Source organism: Mandrillus leucophaeus, unplaced genomic scaffold (genome assembly GCF_000951045.1).
Source record: "Mandrillus leucophaeus isolate KB7577 unplaced genomic scaffold, Mleu.le_1.0 Scaffold102, whole genome shotgun sequence".
In the NCBI taxonomy this organism is placed as follows: Eukaryota; Metazoa; Chordata; class Mammalia; order Primates; family Cercopithecidae; genus Mandrillus; species Mandrillus leucophaeus.
In genome coordinates this window covers 273489-290508 of record NW_012098321.1, presented here as the reverse complement: position 1 = coordinate 290508, position 17020 = coordinate 273489, and positions in this window count along the sequence as shown.

Below are 17020 nucleotides of genomic sequence, written 5' to 3'. Positions count from 1 at the left end.
TTACATTAGCTCCAAACTGATCTAACTCCTCCCAGACTTGTCCTCCCTCTATTCATCCTTGACAACACTAAACAATATTTTCTTTAACATAATATACTAAACAGCTCTGTAAATATTTACTCTTTGTTTTAAACTCAACTCTCCTAATCTCCTTTAGTTAATTGCTGCCAGTTTCATAAGAATTAACAAGCCTCACAACTCTGAGAAGCTTTCCCTGATTTATCATCACCCCCACAACACTTCTTCAAATACATTGTGATATAACTTTTGGTTATTTGTCTCTCTGTCAACACTATAATGTTACAGGCGAGCCATGAATCATATATAAAAATGAGTATGCTTGTGTTCTAAGTGCCTTATGCAGAATATAATATATTAAATTAATGGAACAAAAGTGACACCAACCCCGTCAATCGATATAACTTGCCAGGTGGTTCTAATTCTGGACACTGTTGCTGATACCAACATTCAGTTTTTTCTTAAAGTGTTTCCTTTATCTTGTGAATGTGGGTGTTCTTATCCCACTGAACAGCCACATGACTCACCATTTTATTCCACTGAGTGCACGTACGTGTGTGTATATATACTTAATCAATATTTTAAAAAGAAAAAATATATTAATACAATGGAAAACAAACACATTTTTAAGAAAAATCATTTACTAACCTAAATGGCTCAGTAGTAAATGGCATTTACACCGTCATAATAATGTAAATAACATACATTAAACATCCAAAATAACAGTAAAACTAGCAGGGATAGAAAACGGTATGAGGAAGTAAATAGCTGGGACTTAGAAGATAATATCTGAAAGTGAAAAGTGAGAAAGGAGAATATAAGTATATTATTTGGGAATATGGAAAGATATATACAAGGGCTTTGGAAGACATCAAACAATCTAGTTGTTACCTAAGCAGCCTAATGCTATTTAAACAGACATTTAACAATCCTGCTTTACCACCTTCACCTCCACCACAGGTGTCTAGTGTTACCCAACTTCTGAGCCTTTTAGTAAGTCTCTAATTAAATCAAATAGATTGTTGGCCTTCCCAAACTGTAGGATTGAGCCTTCTTGCCTCTGCTTTGTCAGTTACCAGTAGCCCTGCTGGCATACAGGCTTGGAAACTTTGGCTGCAGGATCTCCTATTGCCTCCTCTCCTATTGTCCTTATTCCAAAGGGTTTACATCTTTAAAAATATTTATGTATAGAACTTTTAGTAGGCACTTCACATAGCGAAAAGGCAATGGTTTATATTCAAACTGCCTTTTTTCTCTCTCTCTCTATGATTTCTCTCATCATTCAAATGTTCTCCTGTCACTCTTATTCACAAAACATTTTCATTCAGGTAATTAAGTTGTCCAGTACAGGTAATAGCAAAACTTAGAAATTCCTGTGACTTTTCAGTTGTCCTCTCTCTCAGCTTTGGCACGACTGGACCTCATGGTGAGTGAGGCTCTGTCTCTATTTCCCGACCATGTGCTTCTTTTCTTCTTCCTGTCATTCATAACTCAGGTCCTGTAGGGACTGGGAAGAGGGAGTAAGAAAGACAGGTAGAGAGCAGGAAAGGTCTTACTTTACTGGGTTATTGGTGTGTCAGCCATCTGGGGTTGGTGCTGTCTAAACTTGTGCATTCAAAAGTGAATCTTTCGCTTGTGGACTTCCTTTACACATATTTGGAAGACACCACCCCCATGTCTTATCCGCACACCCTGGGAACATCCAAATGCAGCTCAGCTGACACAGTGAAGACTCTCCTCTGTGGTGCTGCTTACATATCACTCTTCAACCTCTGGCAACCCACCCTGCTCAGACTCTCTGGATCCCACAGAACATCCAGCCAAACTTTCTAGCCCAAAGCTATCTCTCAAGCCCACTGCAGTCTGTAGATCCTTTGGCTTGATAAACACTTAAGAGTACAAGTGGCTTCCAGGGCAGCCTTATCTCTTCACTGTCCCATCAGTGCAACTGCCCAGTCTCAGCCTTTGCCTTTAGGATTTTCTAGAAATGGACCTGACACCATCTTATGTGCCTCAATATGCAGTCAACCCAAGTCATGCTCTTAAGGTGTTCCCTTAACGAGCCTCAGATCAGCATAAGGTGAGAGAAAAGCATGTTATTCCTTTCCCCGTGGGTGGTGAGGATACTATGAGAATGCAACAAATTTCTTCAAAGAAATATTTTTCTTAGTCCCTTCAATCTCAATGCTTTATTTACTCAAGTAGGCGTCGGGCTAAAAATTATAAAACCTGTTTGGGGCATCTCCTCAATAAGTTAGGAGTAAGTGGTCTAGAACCTCATTCTGGAAGGATTTGTTCTCTCTTCTTTCTTTCTCTTCATCTTGAAGCCTCATTCAAACATGAGCTACAAATAGCCATATTTTTTTCAGCCTCTTACACTCTAACTAGCCACGTTTAACAAACCATTTAACCTCCATAAAATGAAACGATTGACCATAATGAGCTATGGGAGTCTTATCTACAAAAAAGCAAGAGTTTCATACATAGAAACTGTGGAAATGTTTATATTTGCTTGCATAATACATACATAGTATCAACACAAGAGTACCTTATAACTTACTTCAATATATTTTGTAGATTTTATCTACATATAAATCTTTAATACTCACTTAATAAAACCAAGTACAGGCTAAAATTTGGAATAAATGGGACACTGGTTCACTGCTGTTGGAATTGTAAATTGGTACAATTACTTGGAAACATAATTTGGCATTTTCATGTAAACTTGAACATCTATGCGGTCTCCAACCCTGAAGCTCTATATTCGTAGGCCTATATCCCAGAGAAACTCTTGTACCTATGTACCAGGAGACACATACTGAAGTGTTCTTGGTAGCACATTCATAAAAGTGAAAACCGGAAACAGAAAAAAGTCCATCAACAGTAGAATGCATAAATAAATGGTGATATTTTATACAGTGGACTACTACATAGCAGTGACAATGAATGAACCACCACCATGTCAATATGCACGAATTTCAAAAACATATTGTTGCAAGAAGAAAGCAAGTCACAGAAGAGAAACCAGTGTGTGATTCCGTTTATATAAAATGCAAAACTGGTAACAGTGAATACAGTGTTTAAGGATACATAAATTGTAAAACCCAATAAAGAAAATTAAGAGAATGCTAAGACTAAAAATGGTTGCTTTTGGGGTTGAGTAAGAGGTATAATCAAGGAGGATCATACAAGGGCTTCTAAGGTTTATTAGTTAGGATCTAAACATGAAAGAAAGAAGCAACTTTCAAGTATTTGCATCACAGACAATTGAATCAGGAATTACTGACTTAAGTGATGGAAGAGCTAGGGAACCAAATAGGAGAGTAAGATAATGCACTTATTAGCAAAAGCAGAAATTCACTATAATCTCTGGGTCAAAGAGAAAAAGGGAGGAGGTTGTAATAACAAGTTCTATTAACTAGAACCACATGGGCCTGTCTGGAGCTTTGGAGAACACACAGTCAGGGAAGCCACTCAAGATGGGTGGGCAAAGGACATCATGGTTTCTCACTTCCTCCTTGACTTCCAGTTTCCTGCCATGAATCACACTGACCTGACACAGGTACAAGTGAACTGGGCTAATGTAACCTGCAAGAGCCATCCCACTTGTGATAGAGAACAAGGGAGCTGAGTGCCAACAGGCCCAGGACAAGCACAGTAGGAAGGTAAATTCTTTTCCTTATGCAAGCGGTGAGTACCTAAGTGTCTGTTTTACTATTTATTCTTTACAGTAAATATATACATTGTATATGCTCCCTTTTATGTGTGATATACATATATTTGCCCTTGTTTAGCATGAGGAAAAATATTTGGCTTAGTGAATGATATCAGTAATTTTGGTGCACCACAGAGATACACGAGTTTTCCAGACTAAATTTTTTTATGTTAAATCTTTTAAACTTCCAATCAGTATCCACATTAGTAAAATGGACAGAACCATACCTACTTTGCAGAGTTACATTAAATTCTAAGGGAGATAGCATGCATAAGAGGCCTAATGTTGTGACTGGCACAAGGTAGAACCTCAGCAAAAGTGAATGACCAAGCTCTTTTCCTAATGTAGCTGTGAAAAAGCTAGTAAAGCTATTTCTGATTTCAGGACTTGACCAGAAAAGAAAAAAAAAATCATAAATGTTCTAAAGAAGGAATTAGCATGCTGCTTTGTATTTTTAGTATTATACTCATGCTTTACTCCTGGCATATTCAAAAGCAGGAGCCAACACTAGGAATTACCTCAAAAAGATGCCACTATTACAGTATCCATTGTTGAGAGGGGTTCAAGGAGAAAATATGCTAAGTACATGAGGAAGATTGGCCATACCTCCCACAAGAAAAGATTTTAAAGGAAGCAAGAGAGACTTAAAATCGCTCCCCATAAACAAAGGCAGGAATGTGTAGTTTATCGAGAGTTGAAATAATCCCACAGCAGTGCAGTGAATTTTCATTGATATATAAGTGGTTGCCTATTATTTGCAACAATGAAGAGGACTAATTTAACACAAGAATGTAGCTGAGAGGCAATGCTGGCTTAATAATAGGTTCATTCTCCGCAGGAATTCCTATGAGTGAGTAGGGGAAATAAGGATTGTTGCGAGGTAGGGAAAGGAAGGCAGAACGACATGACTGCGAACCGCATGGCCTCTTTGCTTAGAAGTCTATTACACGAATGTGCCAAGGAGCTGTTTCAGTGCCCTACTGTGTGAGTCAAGAAAGTGACTCCAACTTGACAAAGTACAAACGGTAAAGACTGGGTAAAGCTGACAGACCTCAGGGATCTCTGTTACTGACTGTTACCTTTAGAGTGTGGTTGGCAGAAGATGAAAGTAGCCCCTGGCACACACAGCTGCAGGTGCACAACCCTAACGGGGGTGCAGAGCAGCGGGGGAAGGAAAGGTATGCCCTTCGCTGGAATCCAATTTGTTAAAGGAAACTGTACATTCTGTGAAACTATTTACCCTGATTTGGAAATTAGTGGTTGCCTTAGCAACACTCGAATCCCATGAGGCTCACACACACAGTGCTAATTTCAATTCATGGACACCTTCACGGGTGAGGAATGCAAACAGTAACTTGAGCCTTCCATTTGCCATGCCTCTCATAGGAAATGAGACTTTCCTCAGCCTCTAAACATGTCCTGATAACAGCTCCCATTGATTGATACCTTCTATGGATACGATGCCAACTACACATTTGATTTTATTTGACGGTCACATGCAAGGCTGCGAGGCTGGTAATGTGACTCCACTTTACAGATGAGAAATGAGCTGTGGATATAACTTTCCCAAGCTTACCCAGTGGTGATCTGAAGGTTTTATCTCAGATCTGGTCACTCCAAAATTCCATGCTTTTTCAGCATTTCTAGCATAGTTAAGAATGATATAAGCTTCTAAAGATGCAAAGTACCTTGAATGTTATCCTGCACAGTGCCCTCAGTTAAAGCATGAGGAAATCAAGACACAAGAAGATCAAGAGATTTGCTTGAGATCATGTGTCCACTACTGGCAGAGGTGAGAAGAGAATTCTGATTTCAGGTTCTTATTGCAGGACTGATTTGTTGAAGGCCACCTCTGAACTATCCAAACTGTGATGTTCTCATTGTTGGACTACGTCTCATTTATTTTGCTATAAAGGATGTGCAATGAGTGGTTGTTGAATAAATGAAGAATAAATGGCACCTTCCAATACCTTCCTCATGCACTTCCCACACAAATGCTGTAGTGTAGGAATAGCAGGCTGGACCTGGGAGGAGGCAAGTAAGGTGGCCAGGGTGCATGATTCAGGAGGCATCCACTCTCAGGGCCATGAAGCCCCTCACTGAGGAGTTCTGGCTCTGAGGAATAATTACTCTCACCTGTAACAAATAAAGAAACTGTTCTGGTATCATGTCCAAAATAACCAGAAAAGGCCAAAATCCTGATCTAATTCCAGTTTATATTTGCTCCAACTTCAGTTCCTTTACAGATCAACAGATTTTGTTTTTGGAAGAAAACATAAAGGTCTCTTACCCTAACCTTGACTCTCTTGTACTTGTAGCCTCATAAAAGCCTGAGCTGAGTTTTCATACAGAGATAGGTGTTTTTAAAAAGCAAATCAGTTGCTTGGGTTTTTTTTCAAGGTGAGAAAACAAAAAAAAAAAGTCAGTGCTCTAGAAGTGCGCTTCTCAAAAATGTGATGTGCGTATACATCTCTTGAGGATTGTTTCCGATGCAGGTTCTGCTCCAGTAGGTCAGGGTGAGACTCAAAACTGTATTTAGAAGAAGCTCCTAAGTGATGCCAACAGTGCTGCCCTATAGACTACATATTGAGAAACAAGGTGTTTTTTTTTTTAAGGAATATAATATAAGAGACAATTGTATCATTGAGCAATTCCTCTTACTTGAAGTACATTTTCCTGTAAGTTGCTATTGTCCTCCATACTTCTATCTACTAGTAATACATTTAGCAATACTTCATATTTCAATGTTACACATAAATGTTAGCAGCATCTACCCCTTTTCATCAGAAAGATCCTGACTTCCCTAACTATATGAAGCTCTAAAGTATTCAAATATGTATGGACAAACCAGGCATAATGGCACTCTCCTGTAATCCCAGCTACTTGAGAGGCTGAGGCAGAAGAATAGCTTGAACCCAGTAGTTTGAGTCCAGCAACATAGCAAGAGTCTCTCTCTCTCTCTCTCTATATATATATATAATATAATACAATATATATATTATATATACACACACACGTGCATATATGTAACAAGTGTCTATCATCCATTTATCAATGTAGAGAGAGCTGTAAGTTGATAACATAATTGTCACTGGAACTGTGCACCACTGGAAAAAAAAAACAAACAAACTGAAACTTGAATCTAGAAACCAGAACCCTGGAGCAGCTTAGCTTACGATGATCTAGCTGAGTAATTTCAGGCAAATCATGTAATGTCTCTTTGCTTCCATGTTCTCATTTATAAAATGAGGTCATGGAATGAGGGGATTCACAAGTCCTCTTCTAGCTCTGATAATCTACGTTTCTCTCCATGGTGTGGATATTGCGTAATCCCACGGACTGTAATTCAAGTAAAACCAAAGTAGAAATAAAAACCGGGAGGATTCCTGTATTGTGTTGAGATAGCGTCGTACGGGTTTAACATTTTAGATCCAAAGCATTAAAGGTCACTAATTTTCACAGATCCCTCCAAAGGTTTGCATGCTCAGCTGCTCATGTCATAAAGTATGCTCAGACACTTTTTCTGTCCGTAATACAAGGAATCATGTTTATGAGGTATTCCATCTGTGCCTACAGCAGTCAGCCTGCGGTCGACAGGAATATGAGAGTCAAACAGCAGATTCGCTTTGCCTTTGGGTGTTCACAGGACTAAACTCTTCTCTGTGCCACTGCCCTTCTTTCATGAGCTGACCCTCCCTTCTCCAAATCACCAGAATCTCAGAGCCACCATACTGTCACTCTCACCATATTGTCATCTAGCTATCCAAAGTCCCCTGCTTCAAAATCCCATTAAGACCTGGCCTCCTCCACAGCACCCTTATGCTCCAAAATTACCTCTCATTCTTCCTTTTCGTGGCCTTATCAAAACTTTTATTTCATTAATGCTCTCAGCAAGTTGTTGAAAAGTAGTCTTTCTGGTTAATTCTAAAACAAAATAATGGAGGCAGTCTTTATTTAAAATTCCTGATGCATCATACAGTAAATGTTTTGTTTTCCTGATCCGCTATCCTCCTATGAAATACTCCCTTTGTGCCTTCCCATATGTGTAAGATTACCTTGATTTTTTTTGTAAATGCTTTAACCCAGTGCTGGTGTTAGGATTCCAGGACCTTATTAGGTAGTCATCTGAGATATAAGAACCACAGCCCTGTTCCTGGTGGAGAAATGTATCCAACGGTAGACAACTCAGGAAGCATGCCTTTGAACTGAAAGACACTGGCTGTTTTTCACAGTCATGGAATTGGTCAAGACTTAGTGATGTATTCATTCATCAAACACTTACAGCACTCTTATCATGTGCCAAACACTGGACTGAGGTACAGAAAACTTAAAAGCAAAAATGAATAAGGAATAATATTAACCTTCAAGAAATGTATAATTTAGGCAGAGAGATAATAAATAGCTTATTACCATTCTTTGTAATAACTGTTTTGATGAGATGAGAGGCCAATTTGGCAAAAAGATGTGCTTAGATACAGATCTATCTGAACTTGAACATTGTCTCCACCACTGACTTTTGAATTTTAAAAATTCAAAAATTATAAGTACACTTTGCAGAGTTTTTCCGAGAAAACACAAATTAAAAAAATCATCCTGGTATCAGGGTAATTGGCATTGAAGACATTATGTATCTGGCAACTATTGTCATTTTATTTCTACAGTGATAAAGAAAGCACAGATTGCATTACACATAGAAACATAAATGATTCTGATTTCATGAATCCAGGGAGATTTCCAAAACTTGGCAATGGCTTAGAAGAACACGTATAATTTTGTGAATGAATGAGGAGGAGAGAGTGAGGGTCGTAATGGTTATCAGGCAAAGAGGGCGATGCGTACAAAGGCACAGAAAAATATGATAGTTCAGGGGCAGTTGTTGGGTCTGTGTGGCTGCAGCAGAGGAACAGGAAACTGACTGGTGAGGTTGGAGAACAGACCACAAAAGGACTTTGTATTAATGTTTCTGTTTGCGTGGGATAAGCCAGAGTTATGCCTGCTGTCCAAAGTAATTAAAAGTGCAAATTCTCACTCTTAACCTTCCAGGATAAATCATGGTCACCCTATTGACATTTCAAGTTGAGAAGTTTTGATCTAACCTGAAAGCTATGAAGAGTTCCCAAAAAAAGTGAGGCTGGGGAAATGACATGATTAATTCTAGTTTTAGGAAACATTCTGGCAATTATGTGAGCAACGGTGGAGGACGGGTCAGAGAGGACAACCTGGAGGCAGGTAGAATGTGGAAGTGAAGTCAGTATAAATCGCACTTGCAGCTATAGGGTCTGAATTGCAATCAGAGTTAGTATTTATCATCCACTTGTTTCTCACTTATTCCGTGGCCGATGGGGTTCTAAATGTTTATCTGTATTATCTCATTTAAACCTCGTCACACCATTCCAAGATGGGTGTTATTATTATTATGTCTCCTTTTATGTGAGGATACTGAGACAGAGAGAAGGTAAATTATTTGCTGAAGATCCCAGGAGGATCCAGATTCAAGCTCATGGGCTGAATCGACCCCCAGATCCCATGTTTGTGGCCAGTAATTTCCATTGCAGCTACATAGGACTTAACCAATGATGACTGATGTCAGGATCCCAGCCAGTATTTGCCTAGGTAAATATAAAGTCCAGTTTTACCTCAACTCCCCTCTTTCTTTTTCCCTAGAATTTTCTAGGTATTATGATTCATTGTTCATTGGAGGGCATTGGGCAGCTTACTCACCCATCAAACTGGAACTCAGATAAGTCCCCGTGGCCTGTAGTAGACCAGAAATGTTCTGGACTCAGGCTGCATAGGGACTTAGCAATCTCTCTTCTGCTGTTTCTGTCATATCAAGAAAACAACAACGACAACAACAAAAAGCAAAAGTTTAAGATTTCCATTCCTGATATAGGCGTGTCAGTGAAATAATAAGTTTCGTTTTTTAAAGTGCATTTAAACAACTTTTCCACATGTAAAAATGAGACTCAATTGTCCATCACCTCCACTTATACAAGAGGAAAAGTTCCTTTCCAAAATTTGCTGTAATCCCTACTTACACTATCTCACAATTATTCTTCCAAGGATGACTAAAAGTGGTAATATTTATCCTTCTGTGAAAAATGTGTCCTTACTATCATAAAAGAGAATGACATTGATATATTTTCCAACGTTTAGGTTGAACAGTGCTATTCATGGTTATTTGAATACATCGCAAAAAATACTGCTGTTGGCTTTGGAAACAGGATGACTGATCTGTGACATTTAGGAAATAGAATTAGAAGACTAAGAACTCATTGCATGTGAGACATGAATAAAAGGAAAAAGTCAAGGATGTTTCTCAAGCTTTTGTCTTGAGTGAGTAGATGGTGATTCATGTAATTAGTTAGCGATCATAGTTGGAGGGACTTCTTTAAGTGTTGAACAGGATGTCGTGAGTTCAGTAAATAGTTGTTGGTATGAATAGATGAATGAATGAATATAACAATTAAAAATAGCATTACTGACATGAAAAGATAATAGAGAAGTTCATTTAAAATGGAACCAGTTCAACCAATTATTTCAAGGTTACCTGACAAATTTGAAGCATAATGATTTGGATGTCTTCCATTAGCTGGGTGATGAGGAGAATAAATGGAAGTATTGACATAGGTGCATATGACAGCAGAAACTTACACATCCTGCTGAAGATATTTGGAAACTGATTAGTGAACATTAGGCAGCGGTGTCCAATCTCTGGCATCCCTGATCCACATTGGAAGAAGAATTGTCTTCATCCATACAGCTAGAAAATGTTAGATCTGAAATAAAATACACTAACATTAACGAGAGCCGATGAGCTTAAATTTAAAAAAAAATGCAAACAAATCTCATAATGTTTTCACAAAGTTGACAAATTCATGTCGGGCCACATTCAAAGCCATCTGGGGCTGCAGGTTAGGCAAACTTGATATAGACTACTTGCATAATTCTGTTTCTTCTAATCTGTTCATGTAATTTTAATTTATTAAAAATATTGGCCATTAGTTTGTTTTTAATACCTTGCATAATGTTATGTTAGAAATCTGTTCTAGTCCTCCATAAGCTTGATCTCTACTCATGGCTCAATTGCTCAAGGTATGATAGTGAACTCTGAAAGATTATGGAAGTCTTGGCTAAAATTGTCATTTTTTTTCTGTTTTAATTGGATTTTTCCTGTGTTAGAGAAGATTAATAGATCCTTGATTTAAATGGTAGAGATAACTTATAAAATTGCTTCTAAAATATCTCAAAATTTTTATTTCCAAGGACATCCTTTCTCAGCCAATGATAGCATTCTTGCTGACACACTCATATTGTCTATCTCTGTCCCGAAGGTGGGGAGGATTTCTGACAGATAGAGACACTTCCGCAACCATGCCAAGTGACTGCCAACTTGGACATATGTACAGAGCAGAGAGCATGCTAAAGTTCCTTATGCAGAGAGCCAAGAGCCCACTGACATTCACCAATGACTGAAGAACGTGTCAACATCGCTACAGCATAGTCTAAGTTTGGAGTGAGCCCTGTGAAAGGTTCTGGAAAGGAGAAGATGACCACCTGGGTGGGGCACCACTCTGCTATGTATATGTGCCTCATTTGGCATCCACTTTGCATGTCTACTGCTGGGCTTCCATCTGTCGAATCTCAACATAATGTCAGAGATATAAACTGGAGATTCCATGGCTACAAAAGGCATTTTTCTGCTGGCTGCCTGATGGCTATCTGGGGATGTAAAATTTAGAAAGCAATCCTTGCTGACTGATCCTCTTATATGGTATGTACATTTTAATTTTAACTCTGCAGAATGTTTGTTTAACCTCATCAACATATAACTTCAAAAAAATCTTTACAAATGAAAAAATACAAGTAAGAGAATACACTCCATGACATTAATATAAACTCAGATAATATACAAGTTTGAGTTAAATTTTGAGATGTTTTCCCTTTTATCTATTAACCGTATACCTAGAAAAATATAGTATTAATGGAAATACAATTTACCTGGTAGTATATGTTTAAATTACAACTGAATCACAGTATCTAAACCTTTTCAGAATAAATAGATCTAGGACTTGGAAAATATTTTTCCAATTATGTTTAATTAAAATTTCCAAACTTTATCTATAATATTAGTATTTTAGCCCTTTATTAACTATATTTAGTTGTATATCTTATTGAAAGAGCTAGTTAATCAAAAATACATCAATAATTTTGGTCAGTTTTATTTTTCCTTCTTTTGATTCTTATAATTCAAACATATTCTTAGTTTTTTCTATATAATGCTAAACATTTCATTCTTATTTCACATGTAGACCAGAGGTGTTTAAATATATCTTTTTTGTGTATATAAAAGATGATAATATGTTTAATCATAGCTTGGGAAATATTGAAAAACTAAAGAGCCTTTTAAAGAATGGCAATGGACATCCCAGAGTATCTTGGCTTGGTCTGTAGTGGTTAATCTTCCTCAGAGAGTAACAATATAGCCCTGTCTTTAGAACTTGATTATGATGGAGTTGCAGACCTTGTTATGCTATGATGATTTTCTCATTGAACAGCTGATCTGCTTCTTGTGTCTCTGTGTGTGTGTGTGTGTGTGTGTGTGTGTGTGTGTTTTCCTGCGCACGGGCAAGTGTGAATGCTGATGGTGCTTTTTTTTTTTAATTATACTTTAAGTTCCAGGGTACATGTGCACAACGTGCAGGTTTGCTACATATGTATACATGTGCCATGTTGGTGTGCTGCACCCATTAACTCGTCATTTACATTAGGTGTATCTCCTAATGCTATCCTTTCCCCCTCCCCCCACCCTACAACAGGCCCCGGTGTGTGATGTTCCATTTCCTGTGTCCAAGTGATCTCATTGTTCAATTCCCACCTACGAGTGAGAACATGCAGTGTTTGGTTTTCTGATGGTGCTTTTTTGTTACAAAGCAAACAAACAAACAAAACAGTATCTTTTATCAGCCCACCCTACAGTGACTCCTAATGAGTTACATCCTTGTGTAGTCAATCTCTCTTTGAGTGTGCATAAAATCTGTGAATATATCTCACCATTAAAATATGGTAAAGGTGATGAGATGCTACCAGCATTACCTTACATTACATAAGGCTCCACTGGAGACTTACACTTAGTAGAATGGAGTAAGAGAACCCTGAAAAAGTGAACAGCTAATGTTGTGAACTGGCTGTGAAGCGGGTACCAAGTAAGGAACAGCAGATAGCTTCTAGGAGCAGAGACTAGTCCCCAGGCAACAATTAGGGGGAAAAATGGGAACCTGTCATGCAACCACAAGGAAAAGAATTCTGCCAACAACCTGAATGGGCTTGGAAGTAGATTCTTCCCTATTCCAAGCCTTCAAACAAGAATGTAGCCTGGCTAATATTTTGATAGCAGCCTTGTGAGAAACTGAACAGAGAATCCAGCCAACCTGTGCCTGGACTCTTGACCTATGGGAACCGTCAGATAATAAATGTGTGTTTTTATAAGCTACTTAATCATGGTAACTTATTTCATAGCAATAACTCTGTGAAGCCGAATACAATTTTATACTCTGTTCCCCAGAATTCATATTCTGATTAATTATCTGGTGATAGTTCATTAAGGGCACTGCCACACAGTACCACAAACTGCTGGTTTACACAACAGAATGTTATTGTCTCACACTTCTGGAGGATACAAGTTCAAGGTAAGGTTTCAGCGCGGCTGATTCCTTCTCAGAGCTGTGAGAGAGAATCCACTCCAGGCCTCTCTCGTGGCTTCTGGTGGTTTGCTGGCGACCACTGACATTCCTTAGCCTTTAGATGCATCGCCCTGATCTCCGATTTCATGGTCACATGGTGTTCTCTCTCCGTGCACGTCTGTGTCTACATTTCCCCTTTTTATGAAATCACAAGAACGCTAGTCTTCGGCCGGGCGCGGTGGCTCACGCCTGTAATCCCAGCACTTTGGGAGGCCGAGGCGGGCGGATCACGAGATCAGGAGATCGAGACCATCCTGGCGAACACGGTGAAATCCCGTCTCTACTAAAAATACAAAAATGAGCCGGGCGCGGTGGCGGCGCCTGTGGTCCCAGCTCCTCGGGAGGCTGAGGCAGGAGAATGGCGGGAACCCGGGGGGCGGAGCTTGCAGGGAGCCAAGATGGCGCGGCTCACTCCAGCCTGGGCCACAGAGCGAGACTCCGTCTCGAAACAAACAAACAAACAAAAACTCTAGTCTTATTGGATTAGCGGCCCACTGTACTCCAATGTGACCTTATATTAACTAATTACATCTGCAACAACCATACTTCTAAGTAAGTTCACATACTGAGATGCTGAGAGTTAGGACTTCATCATATGAATTTGAAGAGGACAAAATTCAGCCTACAATAGGTGTTTAACTCTTCCTATAAGAGGAAATCCTAAGAAAGAAGAAAACACTGCCATTTTAACTTAAGGTATTATCCCGTTGTTTTGTTTGTCATTGCAAGAAGAGAGTGGAGACCAAAAGCATTCGTATATCCATTAATTTTTTAATGCATTTCTTTGAACACTTGGCTTTTACAGAGACAGGAGCCATGAAAATACATCATTACTTTAAAAAGTTATAGTATCAGCTTCACTCATTAAAATGCAGCATTCAGTCTTTGGAGACCATTGCAAATGACTTTGTGAACTACCAATATTTCCTTGATATTAACTTATTTTACATCATATTTTTCAAACAGAAAATATGAAATGCATTTGATAGCTCCCAAGTTTAAATAATAGTATTCATTTCCAATATATGAAGCTTTTCAATAGTGAAGAGCATCTTGTGGCCATAGAAATAGCTATTAACAAGTAAGCATCTTCTACTTGTCAGTATGCCAGTAAACAGTTCACATATATGATTTCATTTTCTCTTTACAGCAACCATATGAAGTGTTTGTCATATGAACCATACAAATGGACATGTAACATCTCCATTTTATAAACAAAGAAAGTGAGGAAAAGAGAATAAGTGAGGTGTCCAAAGTCATACAGCTAGAAGATGTTAGATCTGAAATTTTAGTCAAGTTCACCTTCATTTCAAAGAGATACACTGTCTTGCTGGCTCACAGTAACGCAAGGCTTATATATTTTACAAAATCTGGATTCAAAAATTCTCAGAGGCCAGGATTACCAACCATCACTTCATTATACAGATAAAGACATTATTAACAAATACATCCATCACTCCATTTAGCAATTTCTTTAGATAGCACCATCGATGCAAGGAAAATCAAGTAGGAGCTGACAGAAAGGCAGTGCTGATCTTGGCTGACTTCCCATGTCTTTCCTCAGCTGGCATTCCAGGCTCTCAAATTACCACCCTGAGGTAGAGTCTATGAGTTGAATGACTATTAGGTACACTGATTCTATTGGACACAAAAAAAAGGTTTTAAGGGGTTAATATGACATTAAAATGAAAAGTGGAAGCCTATAATTGCATTTATAGATCTCTGGCTCATAATATCTCAAGGGCTACTACTCTGATATTCTGTTTATCAGTTTCATACTGTTAGCTCCCTTTCCCTGACTGTTTTCTGTGAATCATGAATTATTGCTTGATCTCATATTTGAACGGTTTTTGTTGCATCTGGGTTGCCCACCTTAAAACATACTACGAGTTATAACAGCGATTCGACTCCTACTTCCAAGCCATAGAAATACTCACACACATTCCCAGAAGTTAGTTACTTGGGAAAGGTTTACACAATGCTGTTATCTATAGCCCAGTAACCAAATTATCAGATCTGTTTCCTCCATCATCACAGCATGATCTGATGAATAGCAATCGTTCCCTCTCTCTTGCCCAGCTTAGGCTGTGATTAATTTGATTGGTTTCAAAACCTGTTGTGTTTTTCCTCTGTGCCCTGCCTGAATATTGGCACAATATTATTGCAGTAGGTTGCGTTACTTCCGTTTCGTCTTACATTTTCAGGCCACTTAATCCCAACATGTACATTTTTGTAATACTAAATGCAAGTGAACATTTTAAGCCAAGAGCCCTAGCATTTTTTTAGTAAGACTATGTCACTGCTCCTAAATTACCATGAGGCATGTTAACACAAAGATATTACAAATAACAACATAAAATGACAGGATATTGAAAGGATACCTGGGAATACAAAATTCATGCACTTAGGCCCACCATATGTTATATCACTCTTACCGTAATATCAATGCTCATCTCTAATCAGTAAAGCTAAAAATGAGGTGACTTTCTGTGATTACATTTACAGATTAAAATGTTACATGAATTAAAAGGAAACGTGATCATTTAAAAAATACGTATTTAGTAACCATTATATGCAGCTGTTCCTGGAAGAGCAGGTGGGGAAATAAAAATAATAGTCATAAAACTCACTGTTGAAGAATATATAATCTATCTAGAAGAAAATGACTGATTTTTCTCCAATTGCTTTGCCCCAAATTTTTCAGTACGTCTGGATACCTTGTTTAGTTCTGAAGATTACTACTTATTCTATGTATCTTTTTGCCAATAAAATTATTGATATTTTTCATAATTTCTAGTCAATGAAAATAATCTAGGTCAGGTTTGCACTAGGTTTAACATATAACTGCTGTGTTCTCACAGCTTTAAAATTCAGCTACTAAACGTCAATCTTTAGAAAAAAGACACTCCTTTACGAATAGAATGCTTACAATTTTAACCCCAGTAGTGAAAAGCTCATAGTTCAGTATTTTCTCCAGCAAATGAAAGAAAATAATTATTTCATTCCTATTCCATTAGCCATTTGGGATTCTAATTCAACAGCACTTTGGAAAAAATCTTCTTCTGAAGGCTGGTTACTGGATTCACTTCTAGGTTTAACACTTTGAAATAAGTCTTGGTGATGGCGGATACAGATTTGGAGGTATAGCTATCTTGTCACCTTGTTGTTCTGCCTGCCCTACCACTGTGAATTTTTTACTACACATTTTAGCATTGTGTGTGTGTGTGTGTGGGTGTGTGTGGGTGTGTGTAGTATAATTAAAATTCTATAAAATATGCATTATATAAATTATGTAGTTTTGTCTTTATAGTAAGTACTATTTTAATGCCCTTTGTTCTACTTCTTGAACTGAATCTTTTTTATAACTTTTTATGTTTTTGCAAATTTTAAAATACGTGATGATTATTTTGTATTTGTTTTCTCTGTAATTTAACATTTATATGTAATTGGCAACACAGAACAATCATAATGATGGAGAATTTATGATTTTTAAGATAAATGTTACCTAATGATTTACTTTAAAAAATGCATTTTTCAAATAGAT